The sequence below is a fragment of the Tamandua tetradactyla genome, chromosome 12 (assembly GCF_023851605.1).
Source record: "Tamandua tetradactyla isolate mTamTet1 chromosome 12, mTamTet1.pri, whole genome shotgun sequence".
Taxonomy (NCBI): Eukaryota; Metazoa; Chordata; class Mammalia; order Pilosa; family Myrmecophagidae; genus Tamandua; species Tamandua tetradactyla.
This window is the reverse complement of record NC_135338.1, coordinates 2,720,954-2,748,550: the sequence shown is the minus strand read 5'-3', so window position 1 is coordinate 2,748,550 and position 27,597 is coordinate 2,720,954. Positions and strand designations below refer to the sequence as shown.

The following is a 27,597-nucleotide window of genomic DNA, read 5'->3' as shown; positions in this document are numbered from 1 at the left end:
AGTTTGGATAAAATTCCCCGCCGGCAGCAGGAGCCTCCAAGATCGAGCAGGATATTTCTTAGTGAGCTGGGAATTCCATTTGGAGGGGTTCCAGCCATGCTCCAGGCTGCTGCCCTGACGAGGGACACTGTGTCCTCAGCTTCGGACAATGGACCTGCCCTGCGGGGTGGTGTCCACTGGCTTCGAAATTCACATGGGGTCAAAATGGGCCTTCACTAGAAACTGGAGTTCTGAGTTCTCAGGATTCAGGTGCTTTGAGAAAAAGGAAAGCTGTGAAGGTTCACACTCGTGAGAGGTGACATTTTATTCTTTCTTGGAGTGTGATCTGTTGGTGATTTAAAAAAAAATTATCTACTGGATGTCAGTGATGGTGACCTCTGCTTGTGGTTTTATTTGTCGATGGGGTTTTATTCGTTATCCCTTCAAGAGAACTCATTTTTTATTATAACTATCAAAGCTTTGTCATGTTTTGCAAATATGTTTCCAAATATACTTTTTATATGGTGTCAGTGTTATTGATGATTCTTTTAGAGATTGATTTTCCTAATGATTTTCATTCAGAATAACTCCAGAGGCAGTAACAGAACCCCAGGCCTGTTTTGCATAGGGTCCCATTTTATCAGGTGCCACCCCGAAGCAGCAAGAGGCCATAAGCCAGAGGGATCTGCGTTTGAATCCTGGCCTTCCACTTATTTCCTGTGTGACTCCTGAGTCAGTAGCTTGGCCTCTCTGGTCCCCAGTTTCCCCATCTGTATTACCTTGAAGTTATGAGGGTTTAATGTATGCTGCATGCAAAATGTTTGTATGATGCCTGACTGGTAGTAAGTTCTTAATGAATGTTAATCCTCTAAAGTTATTTTAGGTGAACAGTCAACATTTTTCCTGAAAAACCGTTTTTTGCAGGTGGGGGTGGGGAGAGTGCTGTTTATACTTTTGACTCTCATCTCTCGGGGGTTTGTTTTAGAATATGGTGGGAGGTGAAATTTTTACTTGCAGTTTTCTGATTGGTCATATTTTTCGTATCTTCTACTATATATGGGATTTGATTTTTCACATTTTTGGTGTATGATTTCTGCATCTTTGCTCATGAAAGTAATTGCCTTATCAGTTTTTTTCTTTTAACGTCCTTTTCAGGTTTTGGTATGAAGATTATGCTTGACTTGTGATATTATTTGGGCAATGTTTACCTTTTCTCTGTTACCTTATTATGTACATTTGATACAATTTCTTCTGTGAAGTCGGGAAGAATTTACTGGTGAAGCCATCTGGGCCTAGAAATTTTTCCTTGTGGAAAAAATTAAATAAATGATTAAATTTCTTTAATAAATATCAGACCTTTCAGATATTCTACTGTCAAATCTTTTCTAATACATGACTTTTTTTCTAATATATATATTAAAAATTATAAATCTCCTACAAAAATGGCCTTATCTGCTTCCCACATTTAACATTATATTTAATGATAAGGTTCAGCATATTTTCTAATTTTTATTGTAATTTCTTCTTTGAGCCAAGTGTCTTTCTACTTATCTTTCTATTATTGATTTCTAGTTTGCACTGTGGACAGCCCAATGTCTTGTATAGGATATAGATACTGAGGATGGAAAGGAATAGTATTTGTGCTTGGAAATAAGCGGACCTGATCTTTTCGTGATCTTAGTGTGAAGGTTGAGTCAAAATAGCCAAGATTTGGGCTGGGGTTTAGGTTTCATTGTTGCTGTGGTTACCTTCTGAGCAGCACATCCCTCAAATTCTTCTAGTATTACTTTATGTTTAGGGTAGGGGCTGGTTCTACCCTTACACAGACGTCTTCCCTTCCTTCAGCACGCCGCAGCAGCTTTTTCTCCATCCTCTTCCTACCTCCCAGCTGTAGGCTGCTGTTGTTATTTGATGCTGGCTGGCCTACTGACAAGAACAAGAGCATATGCTCTGCTGCTCTGGGGCAGGCTGTGTTTTGGGAGCATGCTCTCTCCCTGCCTCTCAGGACTGGGGCCTTCCCAGTGATGCTGACTCTCCCTGTGGAGGAGACATCTGACGATTTGGACCGAGAACATTTTCCTGCACCTCCCCTAGTCGTATAAGGTTTTTCCTACTGCATTTCCCCAGCTGCTGTGGTTTTCACCTGTGCACTAAAAGCCAGTAGGCTTTTTGGTCCCTTCCCAAGGGGCTTAAGTCTCTTCTTCCACTGGTGAGACAGGAAAAGCAACTGTCGATTTTGTGCGTTTCCCACAGTGGCTGCTGTTCTCCACCGCGATGGGACCAAGAGGCGGGTCTTCTCTGAGCTCCTCTCCGCCCCAGGTCGTTCTAATGAGCAGTTAGACATTAGGTGTAGGTTTCTATTGTCTGTGGCTCCTAGAGGTTCTGTGTTCTCATGCTAACTCACAGTCGTCTTTAGCAGTTTATTGAACGTTGTAACTGAATGATTTCTTCTGGCTTGACAGGGGCCCACTGTGTGTCCCAGGTCAGCAAGTTCTCGTGTTCTGTCTCTTGCTCGAGGATCCTATCTTTTCCTAGATTTTGGGTTAATTGGTTGCCCTGAATAATTAGCTGTCTCTAATGAATTCAAGAGAAGCTGTGATTTTGAAAATTATCATTTTTTTATGAGAATGGCAGTGACTCTATTCCAACGGGGAGAGTTTGTAATTACTATTAAAGAGTCCATATTCTGTTATTTATGCCCATTGCCTCTTTCTTCATTCTTTCTGCAGTACCATAATTCACTCTAAACCCACATCTTTTTCTCCTCATCTCTAGTCCCACATGCCAAGATTTGGAAAAATCCCATCAAGGGAGTTGTTGGGGAGACTGCTTCCTTTCTCCCAAGGGTCATAGGCCCTTAGTTCTGCCAGGGTTGGCTGTTCTGGAATAGCTTCAGACATTTGTCCAACAGTTGTTTTATATATTTTTTTGTTCAACTTTTATAGGTAATTTTTCTGATAAAATTACCTGTGATTATTCTGATAAAAGTTATTTTGTCCTTAGTATTTTAATTGAATTGCTTTGGTACTTGATAAAGGAAATTCCAGCCATTCTGTTTTCAAAGAAACATTGCCTGTTTTGGTTCTTAAGTTCATCTGGGAAAACATTTTATCAAACTCCAATAAAAATCTTGTGTCAATTCTGCATAAAAACTGGAAGAAGAAATGCATTTTTAAAACATTGTGCCTTTCCATTTAGGAATGTGGAATATATATCCATTTTTCCTGTTCTTTTATAAATATCAGCAAAGGAACTCATCTATGAAAAGTAATATATGGCAATAATGATAAATGCTAAATTTTGATTTATCAAAAAAGTTTATTTGTTGGGGTGATGGAAGAAGAGAGGGTGTAATGCTGTAAAATAGCAGGGTCTGCATCTAATACAACAGAAATCCAATAGATAGTGTCTAAACATGGTAAATCGGAAATAGTGTAAAGGTACAATCAAAATATAAGTAAATATCAGAAGAATCAATTCAAAGTGTTTAAAAGTGTCAATCTCTGGAGAATGGGATGGAGAGATGGGGCAGAAGACTGTTACTTTTTCTTATAATTCATTATTACTCTTTGATTTGAGAAAAGTGATATATATAATAAAAATTAAATATGTAGGCAGCTTTTTGAGAGCTAATAATAATATATTCATCTAATTACATTTTCCATTAGATCAAATATCTTGATGCACAATATTCAAAACTATCTTTGAATTCTTGAGACATACCTTACTTGGTGAGATGATTCTCCTAATTTGCCATTCTTTCCTGTCTTTACAAAATGAATTGGATAGTTTTCCCTTTTTTATATATTTTATAAGAAATTATCACATGTCACAAGGATCATCTGTACCTTGAAAATTTGGGAGGGATCTATTTCTTTGTCCCTTTGCTTAATTAGCACACTGCCCCTTTTCCTTGAGTCTCACATAGGAAGGAATTCTCCTGACGCATGTAATTCCAATGTGAAAGTGTATTTCTTTTTCTCTTTCTTTGGCCAGTTTTTAAACTCCATGGAGGCAGGCATCATATCTGTCTTGTTTACTACAAGTTCATGTAGTACTGGTTATGACATTATAGCAGTACAGTACAAAATTCCGCCTGTACTACTATACAAAATAACAGTACAGTTATTTTGTCCTACATGCAGTTATGATAGATACTGTAGTAGATACTCAGGTATCTACTACATGTAGTAGATACTCAGGTAATATTGGTTGAATTAATGATCAACAGTTCTTCCTTCTAAGAATGTCTTGGTTTTTCCTTCAGAGACAAACATGCAATACATTATAAGCACTTTTTTGATGCTTGAAAGTGAAATGTCTCTTCTGATTTTAAGGGATGAATTTTGATGTTCATACAGCTATTAATTACATGGTTATTTTCAATTACTTTTTTGCCTACTTGATCTGTCAGAGACTGGAAGGTGTTTCTTACTATATGCATTAAAATATTTTTATACATTTAAATGCTGGATGTTCTTCAGAGGATTGTTGATGATGGTGATGTCCTCATTTTTTTCTTTTTTTATCCTTTGTAAAACTAACTTCTCTGCCATTTGATGTTCCTTGTCTTAAATTCACCTTTCTCTATAATCTCCCCATAAGTTATTTCATTAGCACACTATGGGAAGGTGTGGGCAAGCTCCCCAAGAGCACAATAAGCCTCTTGGTTTTCCTGTTTCCCCTAGCATCTGTCACTTTATCCATAAAATGCAGCGTAAGGTTTCACATCCCAATTCAGCCATGGCCATGTTGCATCACTGATAGCTCTGCTTTCCAAAATGAATATACATCTAACGATGTCACTGTGGGGCCAGGAAAGAGGAATGGCTCTAGCCAGCTTGAAAGGAGGGCCCAAGAAGGAGGACTGCAGTCTGGACTGGAGAGACGCCTCCTTCTCTGGTTGGTGACTCTCAACCTGGATTGGTTTAAGGGTACACAGCAGGGATAGGCATGAAAAGAGCTTTTCCAGCCAGAAGCTGTTAGTAAGCTGTGTTAAAACATAGGTCAATACCTTGTCTCCTTGACTGTTAAAAATATTTGAGATCATCCATTTCTCACTATATTGTTCCAATTTCGAAGCATGCATTGCCATTCATTGTATTTCAATCCAGCCTCCCGTTCAGTGCAGTGATCTTCTCAGAGGAGACATATCATTGATCCCTATCCTGTGATCCCTGAAGTGTCATGACTTTGCATGTTTTATGTGGTTTGCATGTTTTATGTGTCATTGGGAACTTCATGCTCTTTGACCTTCCCATTGAATCATGCTTAGATACCTGAATATAAATACAACTCAGGATTCTCAAATTTTAGGGTTTAATGTAAGTGCTCTATTCCTGCTTTGATTTCCCACAAATTGTTTGAAAAGAGCCTTTTTATTTCAGGTGGAATTTTGTACTTTTTGCGATCAGTGTCTCTCTGAGAAATTGCTCTCATTTTTTTTGGTGTGGGCAGGCACCAGGAATCGAATTCAGGTCTCCGGCATGGCAGGCGAGAACTCTGCCTGCTGAGCCACCACAGCCCACCTGAATTGCTCGTTTTTACTGCAGATTTCTTCATTACTGAGGGTTGTGCCAAATGTGGGCCTCATTCCTTAGGAAGGAGAGACCTTTGGGTTTTATGCACCAGAGAGATTTGTTATACTTACCTTTGTTAGCATTGAAGTCTTTGATGTTACGTCTGAGGATCTCCTTGTTTAGGGGATATCACGTGCTCTTCCTGAACATTGGCCTTTGGAAGACAAGAGTTGGCACAGTTGGATCACACTCCCTTACAATGCCCTGCCTGAATAGTCATTTGTGTTTGGCCTCTGCTTTCGGTTTGACTGTCTCACAATAGCTTGGTCAGAGGCTCAACTATAGTATATAATATGATCCGTAAGTATTCTTATTGCATTATATTAAACAGTGTAGTAGTGGTAGTGGTGATGGGAGAGCGATGATAACAGCTGCCATTTCCAGAACGCTCACAGTATGCCAGGCAACTCTAAGTGCTTTATGTGCGTTAAGTCATTTAATCCTCCCAAGCATTCTGTAAGTGTTATGAACCCTCTTTTACAGAAGAGGGAACCGAGGCAGTGAGGGGAAGCCCACAGTCACACACATAGTTCATGATAGACCAGGGATTTGGACACAAAGCTGTTTCCTAACCACAATGTCATGCTGTCTCTGTACATCATTAATCTGTGGCACGCCTCTGTATGTTTAAACTTATAGGTAAGTTTGAGAATATAATAAAAATAGGGTCAAGAATTAGCTGAAAAGACTGCTTAACAAGTACAGGTTTTATAACTGAATGGGTGAAGTCACCAAAATATTAACATTCATGAAAGGCTAAAGTCTTATGTTATTTTCTACTACAACCATAGACTCTCTCTCTTGCTTTCACTTTTTGTAAATACCTTTGCAGTTTGGATTGGGCTTGAAAGAGCATGTTTTTAAACCTCCAAATGAATAGTACCAACACTGAAAGTACTAAGTATACAGACAGTCCCTTGAAGTGGAACCAAGAAAAAGTGAACTAGCCGAAACATAATGGAATTGATCAGATCTAATCAAAGACAACTGTAGAACATTTCGATATTAAATTCTGGGAGTTCTTTCTTAAAAGTCATAAAAGCTATGTCTATTCTTCAGTGAAAGTTTCAGTCTGAGGCCCCGCGTTTCAAGCACAGTTATCCTCCATTTGAGCGGTTCCTTTCGGGCCAGCCAGGGCATCAACATTAGGTATGAAGCGGCCCTTTTGGAGCAAAGTTTGGATGCATGTGAGGTGAAAAGAAGATATAGAGACCATCACACACTCCCAGTGCTGGCAGCAGCCACTCTTCACATCGTGAACAGGCGCTAGGCTTTGTGGCTGCACCAGTGTGAACAAATAGTGACCCACTGGTGGCATTAGCTTGATGGTGAAGATTCTTGATGAGTTTTCGGAGATCATGTGGAACTCTAAAAAGGATATGTAGCGCTCACTTTTGGGAGTTCTATTCCTAGAATAGCGGTTCTTTGAAATCCTCATTTAAATGAGCTTCATGATTTGTGGAAGGTGAGAATGCTCACACCTGCTTTGCAAATTGATAAGCCAAGCTCTACGTTCACAACAGGTGGTTTGCTTGAATTCGGGTCGTGAGTCAGCAGCGGGGCTATCAATAGAATACAGCTGTTCTGTCACCCGCCAAGTCTCTGCTCTCCCTTTTCCTGTTTGTCTAGTTGGGAGGAAAGTTTAGTAGTACGAGAGGTTTGCGGGTTTTATCAGTGTGGGGGCATTGCGTTTCTCTATGTGTGTGTGTGTGTGCCTACACACTGATGTGTTTGTGTGCATTTGTGTTTTGGCCTGTGTCTTCTGAAATATTTTAGCCAAGTGGTATCTTCTTCCCACCTCCCAGATGGTGCCTCTGATTTTTTTCTTTTGGAAATTGCTCACAAATCAAGAGGCTTCATTTGCCAGTTGACAGATTCTAACAGCAGCTGGTAGGTGATACCCTCCACCGCCCTTCCCACCCTCTTCCCTGCCTGCTCATCAGCAGCGAGTGCAGATAAGCTGTGCAGAGCTGAGGTAGGTGAAGGAGGTCAGAGCAATAGGAAAGCTTGCCTGTTACTGAAAAGATTTAGTGCATAGCTCAACTGAATTGTATTTTTCTGCTCAGGGGAAAGAAATTTGCCAATCTTTCTCTGACTTTTTTTTTTTTTTTTGATTGGTTTCTTTTCGATAGAACTGTGGCACTGCCCACTTTCTGTGGAGCTTCTAGGGAAAAAAAAGTTGGAAATACAATCTACTCCTAGAATATTGAACTCTCAACCATCAAAAAGTGATGAAGCTCGTGTATGCAAATCATTTTGAACTGTCCTTGACTGACAAGTTGTACTGAGACAAACATGGCCAAGATTTACCTTAATTTGTTGGAAAGTAAAAGATGTATAGAGGCTGTGCCAGTTTGGGTCTCTTGTGGACCCCAGAAAAGCCATGCCCTTTAATCCTCATTCAGTATTGCTGGGTGGAACCTTCTTGATTGTTTCCATGGAGATGTGACCCACCCAATTGTGGGTGATAACGTTTGATGGTTTCCATGGAGATGTCTCCACCCATTCAAGGTGGGGTTGCTTACTGGAGCCCTTCAAGAGGGAACCATTTTGGAAGAAGCTTTAGAGCCCACACAGCCAGAGACTTCTGGAGATGAAGAAGGGAAACGTCCCTGGGGGAGCTTCATGAAATGAGAAACTTGGAAAGAAAACTAGCAGACATTGCCATATGCCCTTCCAGCTGAGAGAGAAACTGCCAACTTCATCGGCCTTTCTTGAGTGAAGATAACCTCTTATTGGTGCCTTAATTTGGACATTTTCATAGCCTTGCCTTAATTCCATGGCCTTAGAACTGTAAACTTGCAACTTAAAAAATTCCTCCTTTTAAAAGCCCTTCTGTTTCTGGTATATCGCATTCAGGCAGCTAGCAAACTAGAACAGAGTCCATCCTCAGACCAGTCCAAATACTGTGTATTGCATGCTCGAAATTTCAGTTCTTACTCTCACATCCTCTGTCACACAATTACAGTTGAACTACCTGCTTCATTTCCTTGCCAGGAGCAAAACTTAGATCAGTCTGCAAGGCAGTTACTGGGGTTTTCATTTGCTATTTGTTAATAAGATTCAAAGGTGGCTTTAACCTTTCTCTCAACTAGAAAATAGAGTGCATTATCATTGATTGAAGCCAAGCATAGATGAAATAAAATGGATTTTCAAGACAGTGGCTTTTTGAATTAAAAAAATGAAAAGCTGCAAAGAAAAGAAATCAGGGCAATGGCTTATCTGTTGCATTCAGAAACACCATCATAATTTCATTTTAAGTTGAAGAATATCTTCTCTGGAACAAGTCTGTGTGGGTTTGAAGCTTAGGTGACTTTGGGCATGTTAACTCCTCTGTGCCTCAGTTTCCTTACCTATAAAATGGGAAATAATTGTGCCTGCCTTATAGTATCATGAGGATTACCTGATACGTTTGTAGAGCACATATGCTACGTAGAACAGATTTTCTTGAACTATTGTAATGAATTAAAATTTTGAATGTTGCTTTAAAAACTCTTTGAAAATATATGCGATGTGTTAGGAGAGTAAAAGCCACAATGCACAAGTAGAAACAGATTAGCTATACTAAAATAACCATATCTTCTAAACTGATTCTCGTTTGGTTGAGTTCAGAGAAAGAGACGTGCCAATCTGGATTTCCAGTGCATCAAACTGTATTAATTTGAAGGTCTATTCATAGTCAGGCACAAACGCTACAGTTAGAAAAGCACTGTGGAGCGACTCAGAATGAAGAGGTTGTTCACAATGTACTTTAAAGGTGGTCAAAAAAGTTCAACTTCATTCGAAAGTCAAATAGATGAGTAACCATGAACAGGTAGTTGAACTCTTGGGCGTCTTTTCACTTCTATTAATCACGAAAACAAAGCTGCAAAGGTGGGTCTGGAAGTGAGAATGATAGTGATTTAGGGCTAAAAGTAACTTAAATACTAGATGCCACATGCTGCCTGCACAGCCCTCGAGAATACAGTGAGCTCTAAATGACGTGAATAGGTGTTGCAAGGGACGTACGTTGTGACTCACTACCAAACTCACCTCCCTGGGTAAATGGGAAACTCTTGATAAAGAGCTGACTACTTCTTGAGGGATCTTTGGCACCCAGCGGCCGAGCCTTGAATTGGAGGTAAGTGTGGGGAAGAGTGTCTTCGTACGTCAGAGTTTGACCCAAGGAAGAAGGATTTAGATTTGTCTGGACCGGAGAGACTGTTGGGTCATGAGGAAGAGCCTACACAGAAAGGAGGGCTTCATCTGAGCCCTAAGAGCGAGAGACCGCAGATGCTAAAGTCTAAAAAGGCAGCAGCGCAATTTTCTAACTCTAGAGAATGGAGGGGAATTGAAGAGAGCAGAACAGCAGGCTGACTGCTTTGACAGTGGCTGGACAGATTAGGGGGGGCGTTGGCAGCTTAGGTGAATAAGAGGGAACGATGGAGGCAGATGACCCAGCGAGCGGAACGAAAAGCTGGTGTGGAAAGTGGAAGGAGATCTGGGTCACAAAAGAAAAATAATAAAGGCTGAAATGCAGAGGGCAAACCTTGGCATCATTGCTAGCACTGGACATCTTAAAATTCAGAATTCCTTAGAAAGGTAGGATGCTGTGAAGATAAATTTTGTCTTTTTTCTTCACTAAAGGAAAACCACTGTATGTTTCTGGATTTTAGTTCTTTTCTCTATAAGAATTAAAATACCATACCTTCCTAAAGGTCTATTCTTTTATGACATTTAAAAAAAATCAAGGATCATTTACTTAAAAATTTCTCCAAGGAGTGACAATTTTGAAAGTATTTTTTGTAATATCCCTCAGCTTAGGATGGATCTGTTCACACAATACCCAGAAAATTCTTATCTGAGTTTATATATATAGTGCTTCAGTTTATAATATAAAATGAGTCCACATAGGGAAATGATTCTGAATTACGACAATGATCTTTTTAGCTTTAAATGCCTGATTAATTTTGCAAGCAAAACTGTCACAGAGTTGGACATTTTTATTAAGCATAATATTGATAGATTGGGGAACTTGTAAGCTTTGTGAAAATAACATTAAGGTAAATTTGACAAATGTTTAAAAATGTATTTAATTGAGGGTGGGTGGTTGTTGGTTGTTTCAAGGATAAAGTATTTGGTAAGTGGACTATTTTTGTTTCAGCCCATTTATCTAATAAAGGTCTCATTACAGAAGATGAAAGAAATTTTTACCCCTAATTATTTCAGATGTGCTTATCTGAATTGGTTCATTTTAATTCTGTAGTTTTAGACATATGCCAACCATTAAATGCAAACCTAATACCAGATAATAAACTGCAGTATCAGCAATCTTCAAAAAACATTTAATGAAATTAAAGATGTCTCTGATTTTTGGTAAGCACAACAGACTTAAGGGAAAATATGTTTTTCTGTAAGAATTTCATAAAAGTATAATTCAGAAAAACATATAGAAGATGTGGTACTTAGACTCAGGTGTCAACTTGACCAGGTGAAGGCACCTAGTTCTGTTGCTGTGGACATGAGCCAATGGCATGTGAACCTCATCTATTGCTGATTACACCTGCAGTTGGCTGGGAGGCGTGCCTGCTGCAATGAATGACATTTGACTTAATTGGCTGGTGCTTAAATGAGAGACTCAATGTAGCACAGCCCAAGCAGCTCAGCTCACCTCATCTCAGCACTCACAGCTCAGCCCAGGCCTTTGGAGATGCAGAAAGAAGTCACCCCAGGGAAAGTTGTTGGAACCCAGAGGCCTGGAGAGAAGGCCAGCAGAGACCATCCTGTGCCTTCCCATGTGTGAAAGAACCTCAGTTGAAAGTTAGTTCTTCAGAGGAAAGGCAGCTACCAAAATAAATCCCCTTTTATTAAAAGCTAATCTGTCTTTGGTGTGTTGCATTCTGGCAGCTAGCAAACTAGAACAGAAGACTATTAGAAGACTAATAAACATTAACTTTATTTTAAAATATTAAGGCAAAAGTACATGTCAAAACCCATAGGGGGTATTGCATGCATTTTTAAATATCAAAGATAAAAATATAGCTTTGGATTATGTTATAATGAAATAAACTGAATATTTTCCTCCTTGGGTCAAAAGTGAAAATAAAATATCTGGCAACATGACAAATAAGTATACTAAGTATAAATCTCAGTTATTAAACCATGGATGTTCCCACTTTCTCCCACCCCCACCACCTCTGAAATATACAAAGCATAGAAATTGGCATAGCATACCTCACATTTATTTTCAAGACAAGGGATTGTGCTAGAAGAAATTTATCAATTTTGGATCAACTGAATCATTTGACAGTAACAAGTTCATTGGCCAGTATGAAGAAAGAGTATGGGATAGAATGAGCAGAGGGGAGAGGAGAGAATAAGTTAGTACTATATAGAAAAATGAAAGAAGTGGTAGACATTTTATAATTTACTAATATCTAATTTTAAAGACTCTCCTTACACCATACACAAAAACTGATTCTAAATAGATGTAAACATAAAGAGTAGCTCTTTAGTAGGAGCTAAAATTATAAAATTCTTAGAAAAAAACTCAAGGAGTAAATCTTCATGACCTAGGGTTAAGCAAAGCCTTCTTAAATGTGACACTAAAAGCACAAGTGATAAAAGAAAAATTGAAAAGACAACCTAAAGAATGGGAGAATTTATTTGCAAATCATATATTTGATAAGGGACTTGCTACCACACTATATAAAGAACTACTATAACTCAATAATAAAAGACAATAACCCAATTCAAAAATGGGCAAAAGACTTAAATATCTTCCAAGAAGATATACAAATGGCCAATAAGAAAATGGAAAGATGTTCAACATCATAACATCAGGGAAATGTAAATTAAAGCTACAGTGAGAAAAACACTTCACACTTACTAGGATGACTATAACAAAAAGACATAACACAGGCTGGCAGGGATGTGGAGAAATTGGAACATTCCTACACTGCTGGTGGGAATGTAAGATGGTGCTGCCTATTTGGAAAGCAATCCAGCTGTCCCTCAAAATGTTAGACGCAGAGTTACCATCTGAGCCACTGGCTTGGAGCTCTGTACTCCAGAAAAACATGTTCTTAATCGAATCCTGTGGGAGTGAACCCGTCTAAGCAGGACATTTGATGAAGTTCCTTTAGTTGAGCTGTGGCCCAAGTGAACGAGGATGGCTCTTAACACTACTGCTGGAGCCCTTTGTAAGCAGGATGAAATCCAGACAGAGAAAACCCACAGACAGCTTGGTCAATAGGAACAAAATGCTGTGGGGTCCCAGACAGTCACGGTATATAGGGCCCTGGGATTCCTATAGAGTCACAAAATGTTTAATCCGGGAGGGCCCTCAAGATCAGTTTGCTCCTATTAGGTGTGCTAGGTGTGTGTCTGGTAGGGAGGACAGCATCAGTGTGTGAGGATGCAAAGATATTGCATCTAATTTATGTCATAAATTAGTAAAGTAATAAAGATTGAGCTACCTAATGAAGATAGAAGACGTATTGCAAAGCAGTATATACTTGTTTTTTTCCAATGAATTTGGCAGCAACATTTATTGTAGGGATTCAGAGCAGAGAGAGAGAAGTAGCATTTCTTGGCCAAGATTACATAATTGTGTATTGACAGAGGCAGCTCTAGAATGGCAGTCTATTATTTCTACCTATAATTCACCTTACCCTTCCTTGCTGTATAAATCAGAATCCTTGTGAGTGCAGGTGGCAACAGCCCATTCAAAAGGCACAAAGACACACACATAATCAAGTTTATTGCCCTGCAGAAGGGAAACTCTAGTGAGTCGTGTAGGATTGTGTTGGCTGCAGGAATGACTGGTTCCAGTTTACAAAAGGTGTTAGTATCAGAAATCCACAACTCCTGGTTCTGTTTTCCTCTGTGTCGGCTTCTTAGGCAGGCTTTCGCCTAGATGACATCAGATACAGATTTACGTCTTAGCACTGTATCAACCCCAGCTGCAGGGATAGAGGAGCACTTTCTTGGTATTTCTCACAAAATCCTGAGACTGGCTATTTTTTTTGCCAGACTTGAGTCGTTTGCCTACAGTGAAGGAATATGGCATCAGCCTCACCCAAACTCATAGACTGAGAATTGTAGAGGAATGGTTTCCTAACAGAATTCAGGATGTCGTCACCAAAAGAGAGAGAAAGAGGCTAGACCGTCAAAACTAACATCTGCTCTAATGCATCCATGTAACTTGGGGCATTTTTGCAAAGGAGTTAAATAATAGCATAACTTTATTTTTTTACCCATATAGCAATTTCAGATGCTCTTCATTCCCTTGTGTTAATCCAAATTTATGTCTGATCTCGTTCTCCTTCTGCTTGAGTGACTTCCTTGAGCAGTTCTTTGTTTTGCAGGAATGTTGGTAATGAATTCTTTCTAGTTTTACATGTCTGAAAAATGATTTTACCTCCATTTTTGAAAGATATTTTCTCTAGGTATAGAAGTCTAGGTTGACAGTTTTTTCTTTTAGTACTTTAGAAATATTGTTTCACTCCAAGATTTCACAATGAGAAATCTGCAGTGATCATTTTTTATGTTCCTCTGTATCTAAAGTCTTTTTTCTCTACAGTAAAAAATATATATATTTTTATTGGTAGATCTTCACACACATAGATTCCATACATGGTGTACAATCAGTGGCTCACAATATCATCACATAGTTATGTATTTGTCACCATGATCATTTCTTAGAATATTTGCATCAGTCCTCTCTGACTACTTTTAACTGGTTTTCAGCAGTTCGATTATGATGTGCCAGGTGTCTAGTTTTCTGTGGTTTTTTTTTTTTTCATCATTTTTCTTGTTCTTAGAGTATGTTGCAATTCTTGGATTGGTAGGTTTATAATATTCGTCAAATTTGGAAAACAATTTCAACCACATATTTTTCTGCCTCCCTCCTTCCCTTGGGGTCTCCAATTGTACTCAGCAGGTGGAAGTTTCCCCACTACTCACTATTGGTCTATTCATGTTTTTATTTTTATTTTTATGTTTTTACATGGGCAGGCACCTGGAATTGAACCCGGGTCTCTGGCAGGCGAGAACTCTGCCTGCTGAGCCACTGTAGCCTGCCTTGCTCTATTCATGTTTTATTCAATGACTACTTTTCTCTGTGTTTCATTTTAGATAGTTTTAGATCTTAATTTTAAGTTTGTTAGGCAGGATGAGAGTAGTGTTTTGTCTAAGGCTAATTATTCCTCACTACTGAAGCAAAACCCCTTCTCAATGTGAGGTTTTCCACTCTGGCTAGTTGGAAAAGTTACTGTTCTTGGCTTGGCATGAATTCCAGGTACCATTACTTCTAATCGCTTTCCATGGCCTTGGATAGTTTTTTTTACATGCATGCACTTATCAGTATTAAGCTCAAAACTGGAATGTTGCAGTTTTCTGGAGTTCTTGCTCTTGGTAGCTCTCCTTTTCAGTATTTTGCCCTGCAAGGTCTAGGGGTCCAGGAAGCCAGGGGACCTCTCCTCAAATCGGGGAGACCCACCAGGCTCTGGCAATGGCCTGGCAACGGCCTGGCAACTTTCTCCAGGTAATCAGCTTGGGCAATTATAGGGCTCACCTCACTTATTTCTCACTTCTGGAGTTCCTGTTTTTGTTGCCCATTGCCCAAGATCTTGAGAATTGTAGTTCATGTCTAAGTCGTTAGTTGTTTTGTGTGTGGGGGGGTGAATTTCGATGAGAGGCAGAAGTCTCTAGATGAACACAATCGTTTTAAAAGCTGACCATGGCTTCCCTTGGATTGTTTTTACATAAAAACTTTTGGAGATAGCAATTTTTCTTCTTTCCAATCAAGTATTTCATTTTTTTCTAGTATATCACTTAATAGTACCTCCAGTACAGTGTTTAAAAGAGGTGATGATGAAATCTGTCCTACAACTAATTGTTGCGATGTGCTTTGAAATTTATTGCTTTTTTGTATATATATTATTTTTCACAAAAAAGGAAAAAGAGGGAAAAAATTGATGGAGATGAACGCATGTATTATTGCCTTGTATTGTTTCCAAGAAATGCTGAAGTTTCATGATAAGTGTGATGCATGGTAGGTTTTCTTTTGTGATGCGTGGTAGGTTTTCTTTTTTAGGCTGAGAAAGTTCCATTCCATTCCTAATTTGCTAAGAGGTTTTATTATGAATGGGTGTTGAAATTTATTGAGTGACTTCCTACACCTGTCGCAATGATTATATTTTTCATCTTTAACCTATTAATGGTTAATTACATTTCAGAGATTTTACTGATATTCAAACTTTGCATTTCTTCTGTAAATGCTTGTTATTGACATATTTGTTTTGTAAACCAATAAATTTTGTTTGCTGCAGTTTACTTTAGGATATTTGAATCTAAGATCATAAGTGAGATTGAGCTAATGTATAAATTGCCTTCGTTGATTTTATAGTAACCTCATAAAATGATTTGGGAAGTTGTTCCTTCTTGTGCAGCTTGTATTAAATAGCAGTTACGTTTTTGAGGTTTTATAGAAAGAGTTCTATAAAACTACCTGGATGTGATACGTCTCTTAGATTTTTTCCCTTAAGATTTAAAAATTTCCACTTTATCTATACTTACATTCTTTGTCTCAGTCTTCTTAGAGGTTTATCTTTAGAAGAAGCAGTTTTTAAAATTAATACTGTTTTCTATTAATATTTTCAGTAATATCTGCTTTATCTTTAATATATCTGCTTTGTATTTTGCTTTGTTTAAACTGTTGGTCTACAACATTTTAAGTTGACCATGTATCATATTAATTTTTGTCTTTTTCTTGCTAATATATATATTTAATTAATCCATGAATTCCTCTAAGTATCACTTTAACTATATCCACAAATGTATGACATGTGGCATGACCATTATTTTTCAGATATAAATATTTTATCATTTCAATTAGTTTCTCTCTGGCCCATCAATTATTTAGAAATGTAGTTCCTTATTTCCAAAAGTATTGTTATGATTTAAAAAAAACTCTTTTGTTATTTATTTCTAACTGATTGTAAGAATGTGGTCCCATTGTATTTTAGAGGCTTCCTCTGTGGCCTGATCCATAGCTGACTTTTAAAAATCTTCCACATTTGGTTGACATTACTTTGTATTCTTTGTTTCCCATCCCTCCTTCATGCTAGCGTGACCCCTCTTGTGTATTCTGTTTTGTGTGTTTGTAGAGTGAGGTGCTTTTTAGCTTGGTGAGGAGGAGAAGGCTGTGGACCCAGAGCTGTGTAGGTGTCCTTATGCAGAAACTGTGAGCTGGCCTCTATTGGTTCTTCCGATTTCGCAGGCCCTTGACCAGTTTTTTATTAATTTCAGCCTATGGGACCTACAACATCAAGTTTCTTTCTTACTTGGCTTTATGCTTAGCCTTTTAAACATATTTTATCCAGCATTTCTATGCGTTTGTTGAAGAAGTGGTTCTATGTGGCTTCAGAGTTCCACATAGCTGGAATCAAAAGATGACATAATTTTTATAAAGGAATAAACTGAACTTAAGTATATTTTCAATATCATACAACTGGAATTAAAACCCAAGCCTGACTTGCTTCTTTCAGGTCATTTGACATTTATATGGCATGGTCCAGATTTTTACATCTGTATGTTCATTTGTTATTGAAACATTTACTTAATTCCCAATAGTGTATACGACACCAAGGGGATAGACTAGAGAAGAAAGAATTAAGACTGTGAATTCCTTGAAGATGTTAGGGAAACCACAACTACATAAACCTGTTTAGAAAATGTAAGTAAGATAAGAGAAGGTAGTAAACTCTTAAGAATATAGATGGAACATGGGTCCCTATTGTACCTGGGGAAACATTTCTAATTCAATGGTTCCAAGACTTGTTCAGGTGATTGAATGTCTGGAAATCGAGGTCTTCTTTTGTGAAACCCCGTGACATCTTTTTTTCTGGCAGGTACTGGGTCCAGGAATCAAACCTGAGTCTCCAGCATGGCAGGCAAGGATTTTACCACTGAGCTACCTTTACCCCTCCCCATCCCATGAAATTTTAGTACGTTTATTTTCATTGTAAACCAGAAACCATTCTACCAATGGAAAAAACATGACTATGTTATGGAAACCAGATAACAGCCACAGACGTGAGTATACATATCCATGACCAAACAAGCCGAAGAAAGAAGCATGATTCACTGTTTCCAAGTTTCTTTGTTAATATTCATTTGTTTTCCTACCTGCTCTGCTTGCCAGCATGTTTGTGATAGGCAACCAAGTTATGGAAACTTTATGAGAAAAACTGAACATTTAGAAAATTTCTTCACTAGTTTTTCTGAAAATAGAGAAAAGTTATTATATGATTTTATCAAGGGCATCGTTGCAGAGCTGCTGTTCTAATTTATACCTACAACTACTGAATATCTGATGTACTGGTCATGTGACTTTTGTGGGAATGTGACTTACTTTTTCTAAAAAAGCCATCACTTAGCTAAGTGAGTATTTTCAGTCTCTTTCTCTTCAATTGTCAAAATGTAGTTGGATACATTTACTATAGCTTGATGCTGAGGAGATTTGAAACTGCCCCTTAGAAACGATCTCTGTATCTTGACTGGGCCCTACTGCAAGATAAAACAATAACTTTGGAAATTGCCTGGAAAGTGATTTGTGGCATGGGATGGGAAGATGAGTGAATGAAGTGAACCAGCTCGAAATTCAGAAATTCACAACACCTGTGAATCACAAGATCTGTTCATTTTCTTTCTCAGCCTTGGTTACCCATTTCAGGCTCTTCATTTTAGTATCCATGGCAATAGGATTAAAAAAATCTTCCTAATCAGAGTATTTGTATATTAAAATGTTGACTCACATTTGTTTGTGAGCGTTCATCACAGTGATAGAGAAACACTGGGAGTTGGAGACAAGAAAGCAAGAAACACCATTTTGCAGGAGCAGAAATCTCTTTGTCAGGTCACCTTAGTTCTCAGGAAAATACAGTGTTGGCCATTAATTTGTATGTAAGTGCCACCAAGTAGGAAAACAACACGAGATTTGTGGTTTATCAAGAAATTCCCTTGTTGGAGGTATACGAATCAAGGAGCAGAGCTTGAGGGAGCCAGGGAAGTTGGCAGTTGACGCTCACTCTTGTCCAGGTGAGCTTTGCTGCAGCGATGAAACAGCTGTGAGACATGATTCCAAACCACATGTTCTGAAAACATTTCTACTGTAAAGGAGTAAAATCCAGACAGTGATAAATGAAGGTCCAGTGAGTGTGAGTTCAGTTGTATGTCTGTCCAGAAGACCACTTATAGTTGAGGCTTTTTGTGATCCCTGCATTCAAAACTACTCAACCTACTCTACTATGCTTAGATGATGCCTCTTTAACTTGGATGCGTTTGGTTGGTAGGGAAAGTTCAAAGAGTGGGGCTGGGCTAAAGCTTCGAAGAGGCGGGACTGGGCTAAAAGAGCAGATGTAGGGCTGATCTTTAAGGTCGATCACCAGCTGCGCAAATTCCTGTCCAGAGATGCAGAGAAGACTGGGGACTGATCCAAGCAAGCATTTTTATCCATGGGGATTGTTTTAGTTTGTTAAAGCTGCTGGAATGCAATATACCAGAAATGGAACAGCTTTTAAAAAGGGAACTTATTAAGTTGCAAGTTTATAGTTCTAAGGCCATGAAAATGTCCAAATTAAGGTACCAACAAGAGTTTACCTTCACTGAAGAATGGTTGATGCCTTAACACCTCTGTCAGCTGGGAAGGCACATGGTGACAGCTGCTAGCTTTCTCTCCTAGCTTCTTTAGGGGCTTCCCAGGGGGTGTCTTCTTTCATCTCCAAACGTGTCTGGCTGTGTGGGTTTTGTTGGCACTAAAGCTTTTTCCAAAACGGTTCCCTCTTAAACAGCTCTAGTAAGCAACCCCACCTTGAGTGGGTGGAGACACATCTCCATGGAAACCACCTAATCAAAAGTTTCTACTCACAATTGGTAGGTCACATCTCCATGGAAACAATAAAAAAAAGGATCCCACCCAGCAATATTGAATGAAGATTAAAGAACATGGTTTTTCTGGGGTATACAAAGGTTTCACACCAGCACAGGGATATATGTAGGTGGCTGAGCATGGCAGCAGGAGGGTTCAGGTGGTGGCAACATTAACTTGTGGGTTGGGAAGGTTTTACTTTAGTTAGTGACTGTTGGCACAGGAAATAGAGTCTAGTAACCTGAGATAGGTGTCGGTCAAGAGAGAGGGAGTGGGCTACGTTTCTAAGTATATCTAGAAACTCAGAATATAAATCAGACAGAGAAGCTTTCCAGTTAGACCTAGTAGGGGTAAGACAGATGCTTCCAATTGGTGGGTACGTTGGCCCTCAGACTTCTCCCCTACATCTGGAAGAGAAGACAAGTTCTAGACCCCACTGGCTTATAGATTTCCACTTACTCACCTCATGGATTGACTAAGGCTAGAAATACTTGAGGCAGTAGGGGAGGTCCTCAGTGCCTTCAACCTCCATTTAAAAAACTATTGAGATAGATTGAAATTCAATGAACTGCACATATATAAAGTGTACAATTTGTTGATTTTTGACATGTAATACCTGTGAAATCATCAGTATAATCAAGAAAGCAGTCATTTAAACCACCCCAAGTTTCCTCATGCCCCTTGGTAATCCATGCCTTTCTCTAACCCCACCCCAGAAAACCACTGATTTCTCTCATTACATGTTCTTTTGTATTTTCTAGAATATTTTTTTAATTGAGTCATGTAATGTGTACTACTTTTGCCCAAAATTTTAAAATGATTTTGAGATTCATCAATGTTGTTGCAAGTATAAATAGTTCATCCCCTGTGATTGATGAGTAATATTCCATCATATTGCTATACCACAATTTGTTTATCCATTCATCTGTTGCTAGGCATCTGAGTTGCTTCTAGAGTTTGGTTATTACAAATAAAGCAGCCATGAACATTTATGTACAAGTCCTTTTTTGGACGTATGTTTTTGTTTCTCTTGGATAAATATCTAGGATAGGAGTGGTTGGGTTTTATGGTAAATATATGTTTACATTTCAAAGAAATTACCAGTTTTCAAAAGTGGTTTGACCATTTTGCCACTAGTAACATGTGAAGGTTCCAGGTGCTCTACTTCCTTGTTCTTCAGATGATCAGCTTTTACAGGTTTAATAGCCTATCATCATGGTTTTAATTTGCATTATCATGATGTTTAATGATACTGAGCATCTTTCCATTTATTTATAGTCCTTTTGTACATATTAGTTTGTGACTTGTCTGTTTGGAATTCTTATAGGGTTATTTGTATCTTCTTACTGAATTTTGAAAGGCCTTTGTGTGCTGGATACAAGCTCTTTGACATACGTGTCACACACATTTTCTCTCAGCCTATAGCTTGCCTTTTCTTTTTTTTCTTCCTTCTTTTTTTTGGCATGGACAGGCACCAGGAATCAAACCCGGGTCTCCAGCTGGCCAGCAAGAATTCTACCTGCTGAGTCACCGTTGCAGCACCCACCTTTTCGTTTTTAAATGATATTTTTTAAAGAACCACATTTTAATTTGGTGAAGTCTAATTCACCTTTTTATTTTCTTTTTGAACTGTGCTTTTTGAGGTTGAGAAAAATTTTCTTTTAGAATTTTTTATAAAGTTTTACAAGTAGATTTATGATTAGTTTTGAGTAATATATGGTGTGAGAAAAGGGTAAATGTTAATTTTTTTCCCACATGGATATCCGTTTTGCTCCAGCATCATTAAAAACAATTTATTGTGCTAATATATATATAATGCAAAATTTCCCATTTTAACCACTTCGATGTCTGCAATTCAGTGATATTAATTACATTCACCATAATATTGTGCTCCTAGCACCACTGTACACTACCAAAACTTTCCAACATCCCAAACAGATGCTCAGCCCATTAAGCAATTCCTCCCCATTCTTCCCCTCTTTTCCCCACAGCCCCTGGTGATCTATAATCTATAATCTACTTTCCATCTCAGGATTTTTCATGCATCGTTTTTGGGAAAGACTTTAATTTCTCCTTCGCAAAAAATAGTTTACCATATATGTATGGGATTATTTCTGGATTCTCTATTTGGTTCAGTTTATTTATTAGTCTGCCTTTTTGCCAGTAGAAAATTGTCTTGATTAATGTAGCTATATAGTTCTTTTTAAACACTTTACTTAATTGTGAAATATAATACAAAAGTACTTAATTGTGAAATATAATACAAAAAAATAAATTTCCAAGTACATTTTAACAAGTAGTTATAGAATTTTGTTGCCTTTTCATTATCATTCAGTTTGAAAAATTTTCTGATTTCCTTGTGATTTATCTTCTACGTATGGGTTATTTAAAAGTGTGATGTTCATTTATATGTATTTGAGATCATTTAAGGGTATTTTGTTATTGTTTTGTAATTTAATTTAATTCTGCTGTAGTCAGAGAATATACTTTGTATGAATTCATTATTTTGAAATATATTGAGACTTTTTTTATGATCCTCTTGAAAAAGATAAATACTCTGCAGTTTTAGGTATAGAATTCTATAAATGCTAAATAAATCCAGGTCAGTGTTGTTCAAATCTATATGAATTTCTTAGTTGCTCTATCAATTAGTGAGGAGGGTGTTAGAATCTCAATACTTGATTAATTGACCACCTTACCATTATAAAATATCCTTCTTATCTCTAATACTATTTATCTTGAAGTCTACTTTGTCTGATATTAATATTGCTGAGCCATCTTCCTTATGTTTACCATTTACATGAAATATCTTTTTCTGGTCCTTTTACTTTCAACCTATGTCTTTATATTTAAAGTGTGTAACTAGACCTTGCTTTTTTATTGTCTAGCATTCTCTTTTATTTCATTTGTGTTTAATGGATTAACATTATTGGGTTTAGGTAGGTCATTTTTGCTGTTTGTTTTCTTTTTTTTGCATCTATTTTCATTCTTGTTCTTGCTGCTTTCTTTAGGTGTTAATCTATTACTTTTTAGTATTTAATTTTATTTTTAATTAAACATTTAGCTATGCCAATTTGTATTTTCTTTTTTGCAGTGGTTACTCTGTGGATTACATATGCATCCTTAGTTTATTACAGTTCATTTTAAAGTAATATTGTACCACTTTTAAATATTTGTACTTTGCATTATACTGCAACATACTATTGCACAATGATTTGTATTTTGCAACAGGATAAATCATTTAAGTCCTCTCTCCTTTGTGTTGTTGTCTCATGTTATTTTTCCATATTTTATCAGCCTCACAGTACAATATAACTTTTCATCAGTTATCTTTTAGAAAAATTAAAAGGAGGCATTAATACTTTTGTATATTCACATATCAACGATTGTTATCGCTCCTCATTCTTTCCCTTAGATCTGAGCTTTGATTAGATGTCAGCTCCCCTTCACATGAAGAACTTCCTTTAACATTTCTTGAAGTATGGGTCTGATGAGTTCTTCCTTACCATGTATATGAAAATGTATTTATGTTCCTGTTTGAGTCAACAATTTCTCTTGATACAGAATGACAGGTTGTCAGTTTTATCTTTCAGCATTTAAACACATCATGCCATCGTTTTCTGGTTTCCACTGTCTCTCAAATAACTCAGTTGGCATTTGTACTATGGTTTTCCAGTAAGGAATGTGTTTTTCTTCTTCCTCCAACTTTCAAACATTTCTCTTCAACCTTGGTTTTCAGTTGATTATTGTGTACCTTGATGTTGAACTTTTGAACTAGTTGCTGAAGTTTTTGAATCTATGTGATGATTTTTTTTTTTTCACCAAATTTGAGAGACATCCAGACATTATTTTTCAAATACTCTTCTTCCCCATGTGTCCTGGTCTCTCCTGGGATTCCAGGTACACATATTTTACACAGCTTGATATAGTATCATAGTTCACAAAAATTTTTTTCCTTCAATTTTTTAAAAATGTTTTTTGGATGGGATACTTTCTAGTTCTCAATTTTCACTGCCATCTCCATTCTGCTGAAAAGTACATCCAATGAGTTTGTTTTACTTCAGAGATTGTCTCTTAAAATTCTAGAAAGCTTATTTCATTCTTTTATATTGTTTCCATTTCTCCACTGTGATTCCCTTTCTGTATATTCATCATGATCATTTTTTCCGCTTGGTTCTTTGATTATTTCTATAATTGTTGCTTTAAAGTCATTGTCTAACAAATCCAACATCTCTGTCATCTTGGGACCAATTTCTATTGAGTGCTCTTTTTCTTGAGCAATAATAAAAACACATTTTTCTTGTTTCTTTGTATGTCTCGCAATTTTTGATTTTGTACTGGACATCACAGGTGAAATGTAGAGGCATCGGAGTCTTTCACCTCTCTCTAAATGGAGTTTCTTTGTTTCAGCACACAATTGTACTACCGACTGATTCCCTTTATTTTGTGGAGCTCTGGTTTTATGCTTTGCTAGGATGAACCTATTTCAGTTTTACTTTTACTTTTACTCCTAAGTAGGCCGTACTAGAGTTTTAGTGGAGAGCCTGGGGTTGTTTATGAGGCCCTCTAACTTGGTTTTACTAGGACTCCTAACTCAGTCTTCCCTGAAGTGGAAAACAGCTGAAATGTCTGCTCAGCTATTTCAGCCCTTTAGCTGTTGGTTTTTATGGGCTCTTTGGAGCTTCACCCTTGTATTCATAGGTCAAGTTTCAGCCAAAGATTTGAGTTAAATTTGTATGCAGATTTGGGGGGTTCCTCTGTGTGATTCCTTCCTTTCTGGGATGTCCACCCTATCCATTTTTAGCTGCTCTGACTTTCCTGAACTCCATGCTTTGACACCTCAAGTCAAAAAGACTTCTGATTTCTACCTGAGTCCTAAGTGCCCTGTGCCACAGAGACTCGAGAGAATTTTCAGTGCAAAAGCAGTGTAATCCTGTAACTCACCCAGTGAAATTACCTTCTTTCTAGAATTGGATCCTCTTCAGTTTCTGCCTGCTTTTGTCATTCTCCAGTGCCTTCAATAGTTGTAGGTTTTTAAAAATATATATCATTGTAGACTTATAATTGCTATTTGTAAGAGTGATAGTTCAAATCACTTACTCTTGCCATTATTGGATCCAGAATTCTCAATATTGTAACTTATTTGTTTCCTAGTTTAGTGTGTTATATGTTACTGAGATTAAAGATTTTTCTTTTTTTGTCTCACTTGTATTTAACTATTACAAGTGCCAGATCTTAGTTTATGTACCAAATGAAATTGTCAAAACATTTCGAAAGAGGTTTAGAGTGACAAAACTTCACACACAAAGGAGCCAGCTGCTAAGCTTTCCCCTGCCACTAACTAACTAGTTGACTATAGGTAAGTCATTTAGTCTTGACCTCAGTTTCTACTCTGTAAAATGGGGGAGTTGGGTCATATCAATGTTTTTTTGACGTGTCAGGACTCCTCTTTTTTCCCAATGTATTTTATGAAAATATAAATGATTTAAAGCAAAATAGCCTGTCTTGTAGAGGTTGGAGCCCAGCCTGCTCATTGCATCCGCCTGCACGGCCGCTTCAGTAGGGCCACTGAGGATCCTTTGGAGAACCCTAAAATCCATAGACGATTGTGTGAAAAAAAACCTGAGGCTAGATGATTTCTAAAAATATTTTACCCTAACCTGATTGAGTACAAAAATGACTGGATTGTGCTTCTAAAAATGTGGCCATTTGGGGGAGGGTCTGATAGGGGCAGTGTTACCTTTGACCTCTCCTGTGCTTTTTCACTTTAACTAATTTCTTGCCCTTATTTCTATCTGTATCTAGCACATGGGCAGATATTTGCTGTGGTTTGAGAAATCTGGTATCTAAGGGATCTCCTGAAATTGTAGCTAAAAGTATCATCCAGGTGCTGCACCAGTGAGCACAGCCCAGCTCATCCATCTCCACTTTCCATCTATAAATTGTGAGCAATACTTGCCTCTACCTAATTGCTCCTTTGTGGGTGGAAACAGAATTAATAAGCTTGGAGCTGTACTGATCATTTATAAATTATTTCTCCATCTGTAAAATAGCAGCAGACAGTCTTAAGAAATCCTCTCCTTGCTTTATCAGTTGGTAGTTTTGTTGCTTAAAACAAGCAACAAAATGAGCAGGTGTTGAGTACTGCCCACTTCCAGATAGTGTTACCAACTCTTACAAAGTGCTCCACCTCCAGATTTGGGGAAAAGGATTGTAGGCTACAAAGCAGGCAGATCCAGCCTGCAGAATTAGTTTCATTTCTCCCTACCCCAGCCCTTTTTCTTTCCCTTCTACCCCTCAAACAACTCCAGTGGTGAGTTTTTAATCTCAGACCTTATGAGAAAAGGCACAGTCTTTCCTTTGAATGAAAATGCCAAGCTGCATAAAAGCGTTTCCACATATGGCACTGCCATGGTGGGGGATAGTAACAGGCTAGATGTTTTTAGTATAAAGTGTATCAGGCATGCGTTACTTGTCTTCCCATGGTTTACCTCATTACATTTTCTCAACCTTAAAAACTAAGTAATTTCAAAGGAGAATACTGAAATTCGGAGAGATTGAGCCATTTCTTTAGGTCACCAACCAGCAAATGGAAGTTCTCAGATTCCAATGCCAGCATCTTGACTCCAGGTACTGCACTCTTAGCTACCCTGGCCTTGCTGTGTCGTCTGACAGGCCGTCTCTGTCACACTGGGTCCCACCTTCCTGTCTCTCAGATGTGGAAGGTGAAGATTGCATTTCTTCTGCCTCTTCTTAGTTAAACTAGAAAAAGTTCATTAAAAATTAGAGAGAGGGACATTGAGCTCTTTGCAGTAGAGCGAGATATTGGTGGGTCCTTGTCAGATAGCGCTCTCCACCTGGCAAAGCTATGACCTCCCTGCGGTGCAAGCCCACGGAGACACATGTTAGTGTGGAGGTAGCCATGCGTCAAAAAGATTGTGGAAGAGTCTGACTTCTCTTCGGTGGTATATGCTTGAATAATATCTAAGCTCTCTTTGCATTCTGTGATTGAATGAAATGAATGATCTTTAAAATTCAAGAAGTATCCTCATAATGGTAATTGTGCAACTCTTTTTTTCTGTCATACTGTCAAGCTTATTGGGTAAAGGGGTGAAGATTTTAATAAAAATCTCCATTGTGCTGTATAGTACTTAGCTCTGAAAGGGATTTGAACTTTAAATTTATAATGTGCTTCAGAAAATACCATATTATTTATTAAAATAAATTCCCATTAAGATGAGACTTTGTAATTTTCAAAGATTTGAGTTGAAAAGAATCCAGATCAGCTATTTTGTTGCTGCCATGTATCATTAAAAGGCAAGTAACTGTGATCTTCAAAAATGATAAAATCCAAATTTTAATTTGAAAATGTGCCATTTGGGGAAAGAGATTGGAAAATGATGTAGCAAAACCAATGACTCAAAATACTGGAGACCTGGGTTTGATTCTGGCTTAATACAGCTCTGGGCAAATCACTTCACCCCTTTGGGCTTTGGTTTCACTTTGTGACAATGAGGAAACAGGATGAGGTGCTTGTGGAAATCCCTTCCATTTCCAACCTATAAAGTTTTGTTTTATGAGTGATAAACACAGTGACTTCAGTTTTGCTCAGGACTCAAGAAGTTTTTTTCTTGAAGAACCAGATGGTAGAGAGAGCATGATGGGGTAATTAAGAACAGTAGACTTTGGAGCAAGGAAACCTAGGTTTGAATCTTAATTCTATTATGTATGAATTGTTATGTATTGGCAAGTTGCTAACCTTAACTGTGCCTCACATTCTTCAGCCATATGATGGAGCTAAGAATGGTACCTATTTCATTGAGTTATTATGGGAAGTAAATGAGTTAACCTACCTAAAGCTGATACAGTTCTTAAATATTGTATAAATGATTGCTTTTATTATTGTAATTGCACCACTGCTGGATTCTATTCCTGCTCAATGGTTGTTAGGAGAGAATTCACATTCCTTTTAAGATGGAGAATTCCCTGAGACTTTGAGGGAGCGAGGCTTAGAATAGTGTATGCAGTTGTATTTATAATCCCATACGTAGCCATCGGCCATTTACCCTGCAGTCTGCCTCCACTGCCCTTTCCAAGTCCCGTCTTTTACCCATCACCGAGGAAGCA

The 27,597-nt window shown here is 37.9% G+C and overlaps 1 protein-coding gene and 1 long non-coding RNA gene across 2 annotated transcripts in view; one reads left to right on the top strand and one right to left on the bottom strand.

Moving 5' to 3' along the window:
- LOC143651717 (uncharacterized) overlaps positions 1-7,973 on the bottom strand; it is a 57,285-nt gene extending 49,312 nt beyond the window's left edge. The window contains exons 1-2 of the long non-coding RNA XR_013160172.1: positions 7,869-7,973; positions 5,630-5,712 (exon numbers count right to left, since the gene is read on the bottom strand). This is a non-coding gene — a long non-coding RNA (uncharacterized LOC143651717). The remainder of the gene's footprint in view (positions 1-5,629; positions 5,713-7,868) is intronic.
- The window catches only part of SYT16 (synaptotagmin 16), a 220,500-nt gene that overhangs the window by 150,677 nt on the left and 42,226 nt on the right, over positions 1-27,597 (top strand). The gene's annotated exons all lie outside the window — the stretch shown is intronic.